The 17,480-nt window shown below is 37.3% G+C and overlaps 1 protein-coding gene across 1 annotated transcript in view; it reads left to right on the top strand.

Annotated features, from left to right (window-relative positions):
• Positions 1-17,480, top strand: part of ASIP (agouti signaling protein) — a 206,795-nt gene that overhangs the window by 76,855 nt on the left and 112,460 nt on the right. Inside the window, exons 4-5 of the mRNA XM_060031035.1 lie at positions 13,118-13,167; positions 15,652-15,733. The gene's annotated coding sequence lies outside the window, so the exon portion shown is untranslated. The remainder of the gene's footprint in view (positions 1-13,117; positions 13,168-15,651; positions 15,734-17,480) is intronic.

Genomic DNA, 17,480 nt, shown 5'->3' with positions numbered 1-17,480 from the left:
ACTGCAGAAATACAAAGGATTATAAGAGACTACTACAAACATCTATATGCCAACAATATGTCCACGAAGAAATGAAAAATTCTTGGAAAGGTACAATTTTCCAAGACTGAACCAGGAAGAATTAGAAAATATAAACAGACCTATCACAAGAAATGAAATTGAAACTGTAATTAAAAATCTTCCAACAAGCAAAAGTCCAGGACCAGGTGGTTTCATAGGCAAATTCTATCAAACATTTAGAGAAGAACTAACACCGATCCTTCTAAAACTCTTCCAAAAATTGCAGAGGAAGAAACACTCCCAAATTCGTTCTATGAAGCCACCATCACCCTGATACCAAAACCAGAAAAATATATCACAAAAAAAGAAAATTTAGACCAATATCACTGATGAACGTAGATGCAAAAACCCTGAACAAAATACTAGTAAACAGAATCCAACAGCACAGTAAAAGGATCATACACCACGATCAAGTGCGATTTACCCCAGGGATGCAAGGATTCTTCAATATACGTACATCAATCAATGCGATACACCACATTAACAAATTAAGGAATAAAAACCATATGATCAAATCAATAGATGCAGAAAAAGCTTTTGACAAAATTCAACACACACACACAAAAAAAGCTTTTGACAAAATTAATCTATTTATGATAAAAACTCTCCAGAAAATGGGCATAGAGGGAACCTACCTCAACATAATAAAGGCCATATATGACAAACCCACAGCCAACATCATTCTCAATAGTGAAAAACTGACACCATTTCCTCTAAGATCAGGAACAAGACAAGGTTGCCCACTCTCACCACTGTTATTCAACATAGTTTTGGAAGTTTTAGCCCTGGCAATCAGAGAAGAAAAAGAAATAAAGGAATCCAAATCAGAAAAGAAGAAGTAAAGCTGTCACTCTTTGCAGATGACTTGATACTATACATAGAGAATCCTAAAGATACTACCAGAAAACTACTAGAGCTAATCAACGAATTTAGTAAAGTAGGAGGATATAAAATTAATGCACAGAACTCTCTTGCATTCCTATACACTAATGATGAACAATCTGAAAGAGAAACTAAGGAAACACTCCCATTTACCATTGCAACAAAAAGAATAAAATACCTAGGAATAAACCTACTCAGGAAGTAAAAAACCTGTACTGAGAAAACTATATGACACTGATGAAAGAAATCAAAGATGACACAAACAGATGGAGAGATATACCATGTTCGTGGATTGGAAGAATCAATATTTGAAAATGACTATACTACCCAAAGCAATCTACAGATTCAGTGAAATCCCTATCAAATTACCAGTGGCATTTTTTACAGATCTAGAACAAAATATCTTAAAATTTGTATCGAGACACAAAAGACCCCAAATAGCCAAAGCAATCTTGAGGGAAAAAAATAGAGCTGGAGGAATGAGACTCCCTGACTTCAGACTATACTACAAAGCTGCAGTAATCAAGACAATATGGTACTGGCACAAAAACAGAAATACAGATCCATGGAACAGGATAGAAAGACCAGAGATAATCGTACACACCTATGGTCAACTAATCTATGACAAAGGAGGCAAGGATATATGATGGAGAAAAGACAGTCTCTTGAATAAGTGGTGCTGGGAGAACTGGACAGCTACATGTAAAAGAATGAAATTAGAACACTCCCTAACACCATACACAAAAATAAACTCAAAATGGATTAACAACTTAAATGTAAGACCAGACACTATAAAACTCTTAGAGAAAAACATAGGCAGAACACTCTTTGACATAAACCACAGCAAAATGTTTTTTGACCCACCTCCTAGAGTAATGGAAATAAAAATAAACAAATGGGACTTACTTAAACTTGAAAGCTTTTGCACAGCAAAGGAAACCATAAACAAGACAAAAAGACAACCCTCAGAATGGGAGGAGATATTTGCAAATGAAACAACAGACAAAGGATTGGTCTCCAAAATATACAAACAGCTCATGGAGCTCAATATCAAACCAAAAAACAATCCAGTTAAAAAAAGGGTGGAAGACCTAAATAGACATTTCACCAAGGAAGACATAAGATGGCCAAGTGGCACAAGAAAAGATGCTCAACATCCCTATTAGAGAAATGCAAATCAAAACTACAATGAGGTATCACCTCACGCTGGTCAGAATGGCCTTTATCAAAAAAGCTACAAACAACAAATGCTGGAAAGGGTGTGCTGAAAAGAGAACTCTCCTACACTGTTGGTGGGAATATAAATTGATACAACCACTATGGAAAACAGTATGGAGTTTCCTTAAAAAACTAAAAATAGAACTACCATATGACCCAGCAATCCCACTACTGGGCATATAACCTGAGAAAACCGTAATTCAAAAAGAGACATGTTGGGGCTTCCCTGGTGGCACAGTGGTTGAGGGTCTGCCTGCCAATGCAGGGGACGTAGGTTCGTGCCCCAGTCTGGGAGGATCCCACATGTCGCGGAGCAGCTGGGCCCGTGAGCCATGGCCACTGAGCCTGCACGTCCGGAGCCTGTGCTCTGCAATGGGAGAGGCCACAACAGTGAGAGGCCCATGTACCACAAAAAAAAAAAAGAGACGTGCACCGTAATGTTCATTGCAGCACTAATTACAATAGCCAGGACATGGAACCAACCTAAATGTCCACTGACAGATGAATGGATAAAGAAGATGTGGCACATATTTACAATGGAATATTACTCAGCCATAAAAAGAAACAAAATTGAGTTATTTGTAGTGAGGTGGATGGACCTAGACTCTGTCATACAGAGTGAAGTAAGTCAGAAAGAGAAAACAAATACTGTATGCTAATACATATATATGGAATCTAAAAAGAAAAAAAAGGTACTGATGAACCTAGTTGCAGAGCAGGAATAAAGAGGTAGACATAGAGAATGGACTTGATGACATGGGGTGGGAAGGCAAAGCTGGGGCAAAGTGAGAGTAGCATCGACATATATACACTACCAAATGTAAAATAGTTGGCTGGTGGGAAGCAGCAGCATAGCACAGGGAGATCGGCTTGGTGCTTGCGATGACCTAGAGGGGTGGGATAGGGAGGATGGGAGGGAGGCTCAAGAGGAAGGGTATATGGAGACGTGTATGCATAGGACTGATTTGTTTTGTTGTGGAACAGAAATTAACATGGTATTGTGAAGCAATTGTACTCCAATAAAGATCTGTTAAAAAAAAAAAAGATAACAAAGAAGGGACTTCCCTCATGGCACAGTGGATAAGACTCTGCGCTCCCCATGCAGGGGGCCTGGGTTCAATCCCTGGTCAGGGAAATAGATCCCATATGCACACTGCAACTAAGAGTTTGCATGCCACAACTAAGGAGCCCACGTGCTGCAACTAAGGAGCTGGTGAGCCACAACATAGGAGCCCACAAGCCATAACTAAGAAGCCGGTGAGCCACAACTAAAGAGCCCTGGATCCAGAACAAAGAAACCTGCCTGCCGCAACTAAGGAGCCCACGTGCTGCAACTAAGACCCAGCACAACCAAATAAATAAATAAATATTTTTAAAAAATAACAATCTACAAACAATAAATGATGGAGAGGGTGTGGAGAAAAGGGAACCCTCTTGCACTATTGGTGGGAATGTAAATTGATACAGCCACTATGGAGAACAGTATGGAGGTTCCTTAAAAATCGAAAAATAGAACTACCATATGACCCAGCAATCCCACTACTGGCCATATACTCTGAGAAAACCATAATTCAAAAAGAGTCATGTACCACAACGTTCATTGCAGCACTATTTACAATAGCCAGGACATGGAAGCAACCTAAGTGTCCATCAACAGAAGAATGGATAAAGAAGATGTGGCACATATATACAATGGAATATTACTCAGCCATAAAAAGAAACAAAATTGAGTTATTTGTAGTGAGGTGGATGGACCTAGAGTCATACAGAGTGAAGTAAGTCAGAAAGAGAAAAACAAATACCGTATGCTAACACATATATACGGAATCTTAAAAAAAAATGGCTCTGAAGAACCTAGGGGCTGGACAATAATAAAGACGGAGACATACAAAATGGACTTGAGGACACAGGGAGGGGGAAGGGTAATCTGGGATGAAGTGAGAGAGTGGCACTGACATATATACGCTATCAAATGTAAAATAGATAGCTAGTGGGAAGCAGCCTCATAGAACAGGGAGATCAGCTCGGTGCTTTGTGACCACCTAGAGGGGTGGGATAGGGAGGGTGGGAGAGAGATGAAAGAGGGAGGAGATATGGGGATGTCAGTATATGTATATCTCATTCATTTTGTTGTAAAGCAGAAATTAACACACACCATTGTAAAGCAATTATACTCCAATAAAGATGTTAAAAAATAAAATACATCTGGAATAAAAAAACAATAACCAACATAAGCAAACTCTTAGAAAAAGAGATTAGATTTGTGGTTGGTTATCAGAGGTGGGGGGAAGAAATGAGAATTGGATGAAGACAGTCAAAATGTACAACTTCCAGTTGTAAGATACATAAGTACTAGGGATGTAATATACAATGTGATTAAATATAATCAACACTGCTGTATATTATATATGAAAGTTTGTTAAAAGAGTAAATCCTAAGAGTTTTCATCACAAGAAAAAAAATTAAACAGACAGCAAGTAAGAATAAAAATAAATGAAATGACTAAGTGTTGACTTAAATAAGGTTTTTGGCATAAACTCATCTTTGATATATTTTTAAAATTGACTAGGGTAATAGTTTGTTCAAACACTACCATTGTTTTCATGGGCCAGGGACAGATAGTTTGTAATGTCTATTATTGATAATTTTTGGATTCTTGGCATGATGTAAATAAAATGCACTTGGATAAAAGATTTTTGATGTTGGTAAACAGTGCTAGAATATGACATCCTAATGTGTACACACCTAGATAAATCTGTAATGGTTTCTCCTCAAATTGAGTTCAACATAATGTAATATAAAACCAGTTGTGATAAATTCTCCAGTAGCAATGAAGTAAGGAATAAAGCTTAACCATGTGCCCCAAACCTTGAAAAGCAACACCAAAGTAAAGAAAGAAATGATATGTGGAATTTTCGTGTAGCACAGCTTCCGACCCCCACCCCACCCCAAAGAGAGAATACTGAGAAAAAAAAAATAAATTATTTGCTTTTAAATCCTGAGTATTCCTACTAATAGCCTTCAATGCTGAGCTATGCTAGCTGATACATAAGTTGAGCAGGCCTGGAAACTACAAATGTAAAACCACTGTGAGTAGAAGTTCTTGGGGTTCAACTTGAGACCGCAGCTTAGATAGAAAGATCATACACAGCTCTTCATCTTTCAGGGCATGAAGCTGAGTGGATGATGAAATTTTGCTATCATAAGAATAGAAAATATCTCTAACTGTGATAGCTCAGACTGGTAAAATTTGGGGATGGTATGTATTTCGTTATTTATACTTTTCTTTCAATGTTTATATTTTTGAATAATGAGTTTGTATTATTTTTATTATAGCAATACTTACTTTTTTTTTTACTTTTTTTTTTTTTTTTTTTTTTTTTTTGCGGTACGCGGGCCTCTCACTGCTGTGGCCTCTCCCATTGCGGAGCACAGGCTCCGGATGCACAGGCTCAGCGGCCATGGCTCACGGGCCTAGCCACTCCGCGGCATGTGGGATCTTCCCGGACCGGGGCACGAACCCGTGTCCCCTGCATCGGCAGGCGGACTCTCAACCACTGTGCCACCAGGGAAGCCCCTGTTTCTCCTTTTTAAATACAATTTAAATATCTAGTAGCATTGCCTTCATGTTTAAAATAGTATTTTTGAGATTTCTTATGGTTTTCATTTTCAAGTAATAATTCTTTGTCTTCTGAGAAAATGTAATATATGGGCATAGGAATTGTCTTTGTGATGGTAATTTTCAAAATCATGTTGATTTAATGTAATTATGAGATATCCTCACAAGTAGGCTTCAAACTTGGTTTTTACTTTCAATTACCTTTTCAATTAACTAAGAAGTGCTTCACAGCTAAAAATTAGTCCAAATAAGACCTTTGAGAATGAAGGGGTCATTTTGAGAGAATGACCAGCCAAGCACTTTCAAAGGATTATTTTCATAAGCAGAAACATTAAAGAGATGAGGTGCTTTATGATTTTGACAGCCTGTAAGAACATGCCAAGAACTATATTTTAAAATAGATAACCAACAAGGACCTACAGTATAGCACAGGGAACTTGGCTCAATATTCTGTAATAACCTAAATGGGAAAAGAATTTGAAAATGAATGGATACTTGTATGGGTATAACTGAATCACTTTGCTGTATACCTGTAACTAACACATCATGGTTAATCAACCACACTCCAATATAAAATAAAAATTAAAAAAAAAAAGAACATGCCAAGATAGTAATGACCACATGAGTCGATAACTGCTAATATTATGATAAACCTTCTTGTGTATGTATTTTGTGAATATCTTTGATTATCCCATTATACTTCTTATATTTCTGCCATGGCCTCTGAGCCTGCGCATCTGGAGCCTGTGCTCCGCAACGGGAGAGACCGCAACAGTGAGAGGACCGCCTACCGCAAAAAAAAAAAAAAAAAAAAAAGGAGAAACATGTATTCCTTCTTCTAAATTGATAGCAAATAAGTTTATGACTTGAAATAAAATGTGATACTTGAAGTATATTTAAAAATATTTGAAATATAAAGACATTTACCAACTCTACAGGGAAATCCAACATAGCACCATAAGATATTTTACATCAATATTACCCAAGTCAGAAAAAATTTATAAATAATTTTATATGCAAATACTATCATTGAGCCTGAATCATTAGCATTTAGTAACACAATGGGGAATAAAGCTCAACTTTTGGGCAGTTAAAAAAAAAAAAGATGCCGACATAGAGAATGGACTTGAGGACACAGGGAGGGGGAAGGGTAAGCTGGGATGAAGTGAAAGAGTGGCACTGACATATATACACTACCAAATGTAAAATAGATAGCTAGTGGGAAGCAGCCGCATAGCACAGGGATATCAGCTTGGTGCTTTGTGACCACCTAGAGAGGTGGGATAGCGTGGGTGGGAGGGAGACGCAAGAAGGAGGGGATATGGGGATATATGTATATGTATAGCTGATTCACTTTTTTATACAGTAGAAACTAACACAACAATGTAAAGCAATTACACTCCAATAAAGATGTTTAAAAGAATGTTTGATGGTTGAAAGCAAAAATTATGATATTGTCTGATAGGTTTTTTTCTGTATGTATATGTAATATAGAAGACAAACACATCATAAAGGGGGGAGAGTAAAGGGACTAATATAGTGGTGAGGTTTCTATGCTGAACTGGTAAAACTCCAGTTGTAAATGCACTGTGAAAGTTAAATACTTATACTGTAATCCCTATAACAACCATGCACATACACAAAAACTATAGAGTTAAAGAAAAAATAAGCCCACAATAGATAAAATGGATACTAGAAAAAAATTACCCAAAAGAAGGCAGGGAAGGGGAAAGAGAGGGACAAAAAGAGAGGAAACAAGCAGTAAACAAATATTAAATGGTAGATCTAAGTCCGAACATATTCATTATTACATTAAATGTATAAAGTTCAAATGTATCGATTAAAACGGAGCTTCTCAGAATGTATTTTTTAAATGGCCCAGCTATATGCTGTCTACAAAAAAAGCTCATTTCAAATATAATGATTAAAAGTAAAAAGATAGAAAAAAGATATAACAAACACTACTCAAAAGAAAGCCCAGTGGCTTATATAAATATCAGACAAATTATTTTTTTTGAATTTTATTTAATTTATTTTTTTATACAGCAGGTTCTTATTAGTTATCCATTTTATACACATCAGTGTATACATATCAATCCCAATATTCCAGTTTATCCCACCCCCCCCCCCCCACTGACTTACCCCCTTGGTGTCCATACATTTGTTTTCTACATCTGTGTCTCTATTTCTGCCTTGCAAACTGGTTCTTCTGTACCATTTTTCTAGATTCCACATATATGTGTTAATATACGATATTTGTTTTTCTCTTTCTGACTTACTTCACTCTGTATGACAGTCTCTAGGTCCATCCATATCTCAACAAATGACCCAATTTCATTCCTTTTTATGGCTGAGTAATATTCCATTGTATATATGTACCACATCTTCTTTATCCACTCCTCTGTTGATGGGCATTTAGGTTGTTTCCATGTCCTGGCTTTTGTAAATAGTGCTGCAATGAACATTGGGGTGCAGGTGTCTTTTTGAATTATGGTTTTCTCTGGGTATGTGCACAGTAGTGGGATTGCTGGGTCATATGGTAATTCTATTTTTAGTTTTTTAAGGGAACATCCATACTGTTTTCCATAGTGGCTGTATCAATTTACAATCCCACCAACAGTGCAAGAGTGTTCCCATTTCTCCACACCCTCTCCAGCATTTGTTGTTTGTAGATTTTCTGATGATGCCCATTCTAACCAGTGTGAGAAAATACCTCATTGTAGTTTTGATTTGCATTTCTCTGATAAGTAGTGATGTTGAAAAGTTTTCATGTGCCTCTTGGCCATCTGTATGTCTTCTTTGGAGAAATGTCTATTCAGGGCTTCTGCCCATTTCTTGATTGGGTTGTTTGGTTTTTTGATATTGAGCTGCATGAGCTGTTTATATATTTTGGAGATTAATCCTTTGTCCGTTGCTTCATTTGCAAATACTTTCTCCCATTCTGAGGATTGTCTTTTTATCTTGTTTATAGTTTCCTTTGCTGTGCAAAAGCATTTAAGTTTCATTAGGTCCCATTTGTTTATTTTTGTTTTTATTTCCATTACTCTAGGAGGTGGGTCAAAAGGATCTTGCTGTGATTTATGTCAAAGAGTGTTCTCCCTATGTTTTCCTCTAAGAGTTTTATAGTGTCTGGTCTTACATTTAGGTCTTTAATCCATTTTGAGTTTATTTTGTGTGTGATGTTAGGGAGTGTTCCAATTTCATTCTTTTACATGTAGCTGTCCAGTTTTCCCAGCACCACTTATTCAAGAGACTGTCTTTTCTCCATCGTATATCCTTGCCTCCTGTGTCATAGATTAGTTGAACATAGATGTGTACGTTTATCTCTGGTCTTTCTATCCTGTTCCATTGATCTGTATTTCTGTTTTTGTGCCAGTACCATATTGTCTTGATTACTGCAGCTTTGTAGTATAGTCTGAAGTCAGGGAGTCTGATTCCTCCAGCTTTGTTTTTTTCCCTCAAGATTGCTTTGGCTAGTTGGGGTCTTTTGTGTCTCCATACAAATTTTAAGATTTTTTTGTTCTAGATCTGTAAAAAAATGCCACTGGTAATTTGATAGGGATTTCACTGAATCTGTAGATTGCTTTGGGTAGTATAGTCACTTTCAAATATTGATTCTTCCAATCCAAGAACATGGTATATCTCTCCATCTGTTTGTATCATCTTTGATTTCTTTCATCAGTGTCATATAGTTTTCTCAGTACAGGTTTTTTACTTCCTGAGGTAGGTTTATTCCCAGGTCTTTTATTCTTTTTGTTGCAGTGGTGAATGGGATTGTTTCCTTAATTTTTCTCTCAGATTTTTCATCATTAGTGTATAGGAATGCAAGGGATTTCTATGCATTAATTTTGTATCCTGCAACTTTACCAGATTCATTGATTAGCTCTAGTAGTTTTCTGGTAGCATCTTTAGGATTGTCTATGTATAGTATCATGTCATCTGCAAACAGTGACGTGTTACTTCTTCTTTTCAAATTTGTATTCCTTTTATTTCTTTTTCTCCTCTGACTGCCATGGCGAGGACTTGCAAAACTATGTTGAATAATAGTGGTGAGAGTGGACATCCTTGTCTTGTTCCTGATCTTAGAGGAAATGCTTTCAGTTTTTCACCATTGAGAATGATGTTTGCTGTGGGTTTGTCATATATGGCCTTTATTATGTTGAGGTAGGTTCCCTCTATGCCCACTTCTGGAGAGTTTTTATCATAAATGGATGCCGAATTTTGTCATAAACTTTTTCTGCATCTATTGAGATGATCATATGGTTTTTATTCTTCAATTTGTTAATATGGTGTATCACATTGATTGATTTGCATATATTGAAGAATCTTGCATCCCTGGGATAAATCCCACTTGATCATAGTGTATGATCCTTTTAATGTATTGTTGGATTCTGTTTGCTAGTATGTTGTTGAGACTTTTTGCAACTATATTTATCAGTGATATTGGCCTATAATTTTCTTTTTTTGTAGTATCTTTGTCTGGTTTTGGTATCAGGCTGATGGTGGCCTCGTAGAATGAGTTTGGGAGTGTTCGTTCCTCTGCAATTTTTTGGAAGAGTTGAGAAGGATGGTGTTCACTCGTCTCTAAATGTTTGGTAGAATACAACTGTGAAGCCATCTGGTCCTGGACTTCTGTTTGTTGGAAGATTTTTTATTACAGTTTCAATTTCATTACTTGTGATTGTTCTGTTCATATTTTCTATTTCTTCCTGGTTCAGTCTTGGAACGTTACACCTTCCTATGAATTTTTCCATTTCTTCCAGGTTGTCCCTTTTATTGGCATAGAGTTGCTTGTAGTAGTCTCTTATGATGCTTTGTATTTCTGCAGTGTCCATTGGCACTTCTCATTTTTCATTTCTAATTTTATTGATTTGAGTCTTCTCCCTCATTTTCTTGATAAGTCTGGCTAATGGTTTATCAATTTTGTTTATCTTCTCAAAGAATCAGCTTTTAGTTTTATTGATCTTTTTTATTGTTTTCTTTGTTTTTATTTCAATTATTACTGCTCTGATCTTTATGATTTCTTTTCTTCTACTAACTTTGGGTTTTGTTTGTTCTTCTTTCTCTAGTTCCTTTTGGTGTAAGGTTAGACTGTTTATTTGAGATTTTTCTTGTTTCTTGAGGTGAGATTGAATTGCTATAAACTTCCCTCTTAGAACTGCTTTTGCTGCATCCCATAGGTTTTGGATTGTCATGTTTTCATTGTCATTTGTCTCTAAGTATGTTTTGATTTCCTCTTTTATTTCTTCAGTGATCTCCTGGTTATTTAGTAATGTATTGTTTAGCCTCCATGTATTTGTGTTTTTCATGTTTTTTTCCCCTGTAATTGACTTCTAATTTCATAGCATTGTGGTCTGAAAAGGTGCTTGATATGATTTCAATTTTCTTAAATTTTCTGAGGCTTTATTTCTGACCCAAGATGTGACCTATCCTGGAGAATGTTCCGTGTGCACTTCAGAAGAAAGTGTAATCTACTGTTTTCGGATGGAATGTCCTATAAATAACAATTAAATCTATCTGGTCTATTGTATCATTTAAAGCTTGTGTTTCCTTATTAATTTTCTGTTTGGATGATCTGTCCATCAGTGTAAGTGAGGTGTTAAAATCCCCCACTATTATTGAGTTACTGTCAATTTCCTCTTTTATAGTTGTTAGCAGTTGCCTTATGTATTGAGGTGCTCCTATGTTGGGTGCATATATATTTATAATTGTTATATCTTCTTCTTGGATTGATCCCTTGATCATTATGTAGTGTCCTTCCTTGTCTCTTGTAACATTCTTTATTTTAAAGTCTATTTTATCTGAGTATTGCTACTCCAGCTTTCTTTTGGTTTCCATTTGCATGGAATATCTTTTTCCATCCCCTCACTTTCAGTCTGTATGTGTCCTTAGGTCTGAAGTGGGTCTCTTGTAGACAGCATATATATGGATCTTGTTTTTGTATCCATTCAGCGAGCCTGTGTCTTTTGGTTGGACCATTTAATCCATTCACATTTAAAGTAATTATCAATATGTATGTTCCTATTCCCATTTTCTTAATTGTTATGGGTTTGTTTCTGTAGGTCCTTTTCTTTTGTTGTGTTTCCCACTTAGAGAAGTTCCTTTAGCATTTATTGTAGAGCTGGTTTGGTGGTGCTGAATTCTCTTAGCTTTTGCTTGTCTGTAAAGCTTTTTATTTCTCTATCGAATCTGAATGAGATCCTTGCCGGGTATAATAATCTTGGTTGTATGTTCTTCCCTTTCATCACTTTCAGTATATGGTGCCACTCCCTTCTGGCTTATAGAGTTTCTACTGAGAAATCAGCTGTTAACCTTATGGGAGTTCCCTTGTATGTTATTTGTCATTTTTCCCTTGTTGCTTTTAATAATTTTTGTCAATTTGATTACTGTGTGTCTCGCCTTGTTTCTCCTTGGGTTTATCCTGCATGGGACTCCCTGAGCTCTCTGGACTTGGGTGGGTATTTCCTTTCCCATGTTAGGGAAGTTTTTGCCTATAGTCTCTTCAAATATTCTCTTGGATCCTTTCTCTCTCTCTTCTCCTTCTGAGAGACCTATAATGCGAATGTTGGTGTGTTTAATGTTGTCTCAGAGGTCTCGTTGGTTGTCTTTATTTCTTTTCATTCTTTTTTCTTTATTCTTTTCCACAGCAGTGAACTCCACCCTTCTGTCTTCCAGGTCACGTATCCGTTCTTCTGCCTCAAGTGTTCTGCTATTGATTCCTTCTAGTGCATTTTTCATTTCAGTTTTTGTATTGTTCATCTCTGTTTGTTCTTTAATTCTTCTAGGTCTTTTTTAAACATTTCTTGCATCTTATTGATCTTTGCCTCCATTCTTTTTCCAATGGCCTGGATCATCTTCACTATCATTATTCTGAACTCTTTTTCTGGAAGGTTGCCTATCTCTAATTCATTTCATTGTTTTTCTGGGGTTTTATCTTGTTCCTTCATCTGGTACATAGTCCTCTGCCTTTTCATTTTGTCTATCTTTCTGTGAATGTGGTTTTTGTTCAACAGACTGCATAATTATATTTCTTCTTGCTTCTGCTGTCTGCCTTCTGGTGGATGAGGCTATCTAAGAGGCTTGTGCAAGCTTCCTGATGGGGGTACTGGTGGTGGGTAGAGCTGGGTGTTGCTCTGGTGGGCAGAGCTCAGTAAAACTTTAATCTGCTTGTCTGCTGATGGGTGGGGCTGGGTTCCCTCCCTATTGGTTGTTTGGCCTGAGGTGACCCAGCACAGGAGCCTACCTGGCTCTTTGGTGGGGCTAATGGCGGACTCTGGGAGGATTAACGCCAAAGAGTACTTCTCAGAACTTCTGCTGCCTGTGTCCTTGTCCCCACAGTGGACCACAGCCACCCCCTGCCTCTACAGGAGACCCTGCAACCCTATCAGGTAGGTCTGGTTCAGTTGTATGGGGTCACTGCTCCTTCCCCTGGGTCCTGATGCACATGCTACTTTGTGTGTTCCCTCCAAGAGTGGAGTCCATGTTTCCCCGAGTCCTGTTGAAGTCCTGCAATCAAATCCCGCTAGCCTTCAAAGTCAACTCTGGGAATTCCTCCTCCCGTTGTCGGACCCCCAGGTTGGGAAGCCTGATGTGGGGCTCAGAACCTTCACTCCAGTGGGTGGACTTCTGTGGTATAATTGTTCTCCAGTTTGTGAGTCATCCATCCAGTGGTTATGGAATTTGATTTTATTGTGATTGTGCCCCTCCTACCATCTCATTGCATCTTCTCCTTTGTCTTTGGATGTGGGATATCTTTTTCGGTGAGTTCCAGTGCATTCCTGTCGATGATTGTTCAGCAGTTAGTTGTGATTCAGTGCTCTTGCAAGAGGGAGTGAGACAAATTATTATTTGAAGAAATAATAACTAAGAACTACAAAGTCTCAGGACAAAGAAAATTACCAGGGATTAAGAGGGTCAGTACATAATGATAAAGGGTAAATTCACCAAGAATATATAATAATCCTAAATGTGTATATATCTAACAGAAGAGTTTCAAAATACATGAAGCAAAACTGATAGAATTGAAAGGAAAAATGGGGGACTCCACAATTATAGTTGAAGTATCAGCACTCCTTTCTCAGTAATTGATAGAACTACTAGACAAAAATTAGTAAGCATATAGAAGAACTCAACCAAATGGATCTAACTGACATTTATAGACTACTCCATCTAACAACAGCAAAATAAATATTTTTTTCAAGTGTACATGGAAAAATTAATCAGGTATACATGGAAAGTATAATCAAGATAGGCCATATGCTGGGCTATAAAATTAACCTTAGCAAATTTAAAAGAGTTTATATCATGCAAAGTATGTTTTTGGACCATAATGGAATTAGACTAGAAATCAAAACCAGAAAGATAACAGGAAAATCTCCGAATATTTGGATAGTAAACAACATGTTTCTAAATAATCAAAAAGTCAAAGTATAAAAATTAATAAAAACAACAGCAAAAAAAATCAAAGAGTCTCAGCTGAAATTATAAAAAATTTTTACTGAACAAAAATAATACAACAAATCAAAAATTTTAGAATGCAATGCTTAGAGGGAAATTTAGCACCAAATGCTTATATTAGAAAAGGAGAAAAATCTCAAATGAATAAACTAAGCTTTCACTTTAAGAAATCAGAGATGAACAAACTAAATCCAAGGCAAGTAGAGGAAGGAAATAATAAAGGTAAGAGAGGAATCAATGAAACTGAAAACAGAAAAAAAAAAAAAAGAAGGAAAAGAAAGCACTTCTTTGAAAAGATGAGTAAAATTGATATACTTCTAGCAAGACCGACAAAGACAAAAGATACAAATTACCATTAGCAGTAATGAAAGTGATTATACACTCTTAATAAGAGAGAGAGGGGCTTCCCTGGTGGCGCAGTGGTTGAGAGTCTGCCTGCCGATGCAGGGGACACGGGTTCGTGCCCCGGTCTGGGAAGATCCCACATACCACGGAGCGGCTGGGCCCGTGAGCCATGGCCGCTGAGCCCGCGCATCCGGAGCCTGTGCTCCGCAACGGGAGAGGCCACAACAGTGAGAGGCCCGTGAACCACAAAAAAAAAAAAAAAAAAAAAAAGGATAATAAGAGAGACTTCCCTGGTGGCACAGTGGTTAAGAATCTGCCTGCCAATGCAGGGGACACAGGTTCGTTCCCTGGTCCAGGAAGATCCCACATACCGCAGAGCAACTAGGCCCATGCACCACAAGTACTGAGCCTGTGCTCTAGAGCCTGTGAGCCACAACTAGTGAAGCCCATGCGTCTAGAGCCCATGCTCTGCAACAAGAGAAACCACCACAATGAGAAGCCCATACACAGCAATGAAGAGTAGCCCCCACTTGCCACATCTAGAGAAAGCCTGTGAGTAGCAATGAAGACCCAACACAGCCAAAATAAAAATAAAAATTAAAAAAAAGATAATAAGGGAAGACTGTGAACAACTATGCACATACATTCAAAAACTTAGATGAAACGGACTAATTCCTTGAAAATCACAAAAGTCACTCAAGATGAAATAGATAACCTCAATATTTCTATAACTATTAAAGACATTGCATTCATAGTCAAAAGCCAGAAAGGAATCTCCTGTCCCAGATGTTGCAGCTTACATACTGTACTATTCCATTTTTATCACATTTTCAAAAAGACAAAAAACTATAGTGATAGAGAAAAAAAGAGTGGTTGCCAGGGGTTAGTTAGTGATGAGGGCAGGGTGGGGAGTAGGACTACAAAGGAACAGCACGAGGGAACTTTCTGGGGTTATGGAACTGTTCTGTATTCTGTTCGTGAATCTATACATGTGTTAAAATGAACTGTACACACAAAAAAAGTCAATTTTACTGTATGTTCACTTAAAAAATTTTTTTTTGTATAACCAGGACTCCTTGGGCAAATGGTTGATTCCAGACCTGGGGCACAGGAGGTACAAGACGAGCCTGGAACATCTTGTTATGCTATAAAGTAAGGAATTACTCAAAATAAGAATGGGCATGTGTCTTGAGGGCAAAAGAGCCAGCTTGAAGGAGTTCATAATGACAATGTCTTGAAATTTTAGCACCAAAATAATTAAAGACAGTAATAAATTATACACAATTAAAAATAGAAATCTATGAATCCCAACTTATAGCAAATAGATACATACATACATTTATACATACATACATACTGTTGCTTACAATAGAATGTCTAGTGCTTACTGCTAAATACAGAGGCAATACTGAGGTTGTGAAGTCATATTTTGCAGCCATCATAACAAAGATCAGCTCAGGCAAGAATATCAATGAGTATTAAATCTAGGAGCAAATTTTTATGAGGTGCAGGATACTTGCATGATCTTAAAGTGTGTCCCCATAGATAGTTTATTGGTTATCAGGGAAAAATTAGTAACTCTACAGTAGAGAAATCAAACAACTTGACCAGGTGATCACAACATCACAAATAATGGGTAGATGGATATTGTATGCCTTAATGGATATTAAACTCTGAGGAGAACAGAGCTTTTATGTAGTATTCTGATCAGAAATGCATAACCTGAATCTAATTATAAGGAAACATCAGACAAACGAAAACTGTTTCTGTTTTTTTGGAATGTTCTATTTTTTAAAATGTCAATGTCATAAAAGACAAAGAAAGGCTGTGAAAATGTTCAAGATTAAAGAAGACTAAAGAGACTTGACAACAAAATGCAGTGCCTGACTTTAGACTGGATCTTGTGTGAGAGGTGGGGGAAATTCTGTAATTGACGTTATTGGGTCAATTAACAAAATTAGAGTATGGGGACTTCCCTGGTGGCACAGTGGTTAAGAATCCACCTGCCAATGCAGGGGACACGGGTTCGATCCCTGGTCCTGGAAGATCCCACATGCTACAGAGCAACTAAGCCCGTGTGCCACAACTACTGAGCCTGCACTCTAGAGCCCGCAAGCCAGAACTACTGAGCCTGCATGCCGTAACTACTGAAGTCTGCGTGCCTAGAGCCCCTGCTCCACCACCAGAGATGCCCCTGCAACGAGAAGCCTGTGCACTGCAGCGAAGAGTAGCCCCCGCTCGCGGCAACTTGAGAAAGCCCATGCGCAGCAACAAAGACCCAACGCAGCCAAAAATAAATCAAAAAAAAAATTGGAGTATGGACAATTGACTAAAGTTTCATATCAATGCTAAATTTGCTGAAGTTGATCAACATCGGGTGGTTAAGTCATAGGATATCCTTATTCTTAGGAAATATACTCTGAAGTATTTGGAGGTAAAGGACCATGATGCTTCCAACTTATTCTCAGACTCTTCAGAAAAAAACTGTGTTTATGTGTGTGTGTGTGGCAAGATGTGTTGTGTGACTGTGTAGAGAGACACAGACAGTGAAAATGATAAAGCAAATGGATAAAAATGTTAACAGGTAAACATAGGTAAAGGAAATATAGGCAATTTCTGAACTATTTTTATTTTTCCCAATTTTTTCATAAATTTAAAATTATTCCTACCTCAAATTTTAAAAATTTTTTTCTTCAAAAGACACTGATAAGAAAATGAATAGGCAAACCTTAGGCTAGGAAATATTCACAATACACATACAGGACAAAGGATTTGTATATAAATAACTCCTACTCAATAATAAAAAGACAAACAAGCCCAATTGAAAAAGGGATAAAAACTGAGACAGGCACTTCATAAAGGAAAATGCACAGGTGGACAATTAACATATGAAAAAATC

The sequence above is a fragment of the Delphinus delphis genome, chromosome 15 (genome assembly GCF_949987515.2).
Source record: "Delphinus delphis chromosome 15, mDelDel1.2, whole genome shotgun sequence".
Classification (NCBI taxonomy): Eukaryota; Metazoa; Chordata; class Mammalia; order Artiodactyla; family Delphinidae; genus Delphinus; species Delphinus delphis.
This window is presented reverse-complemented; position numbering and strand designations above follow the sequence as displayed.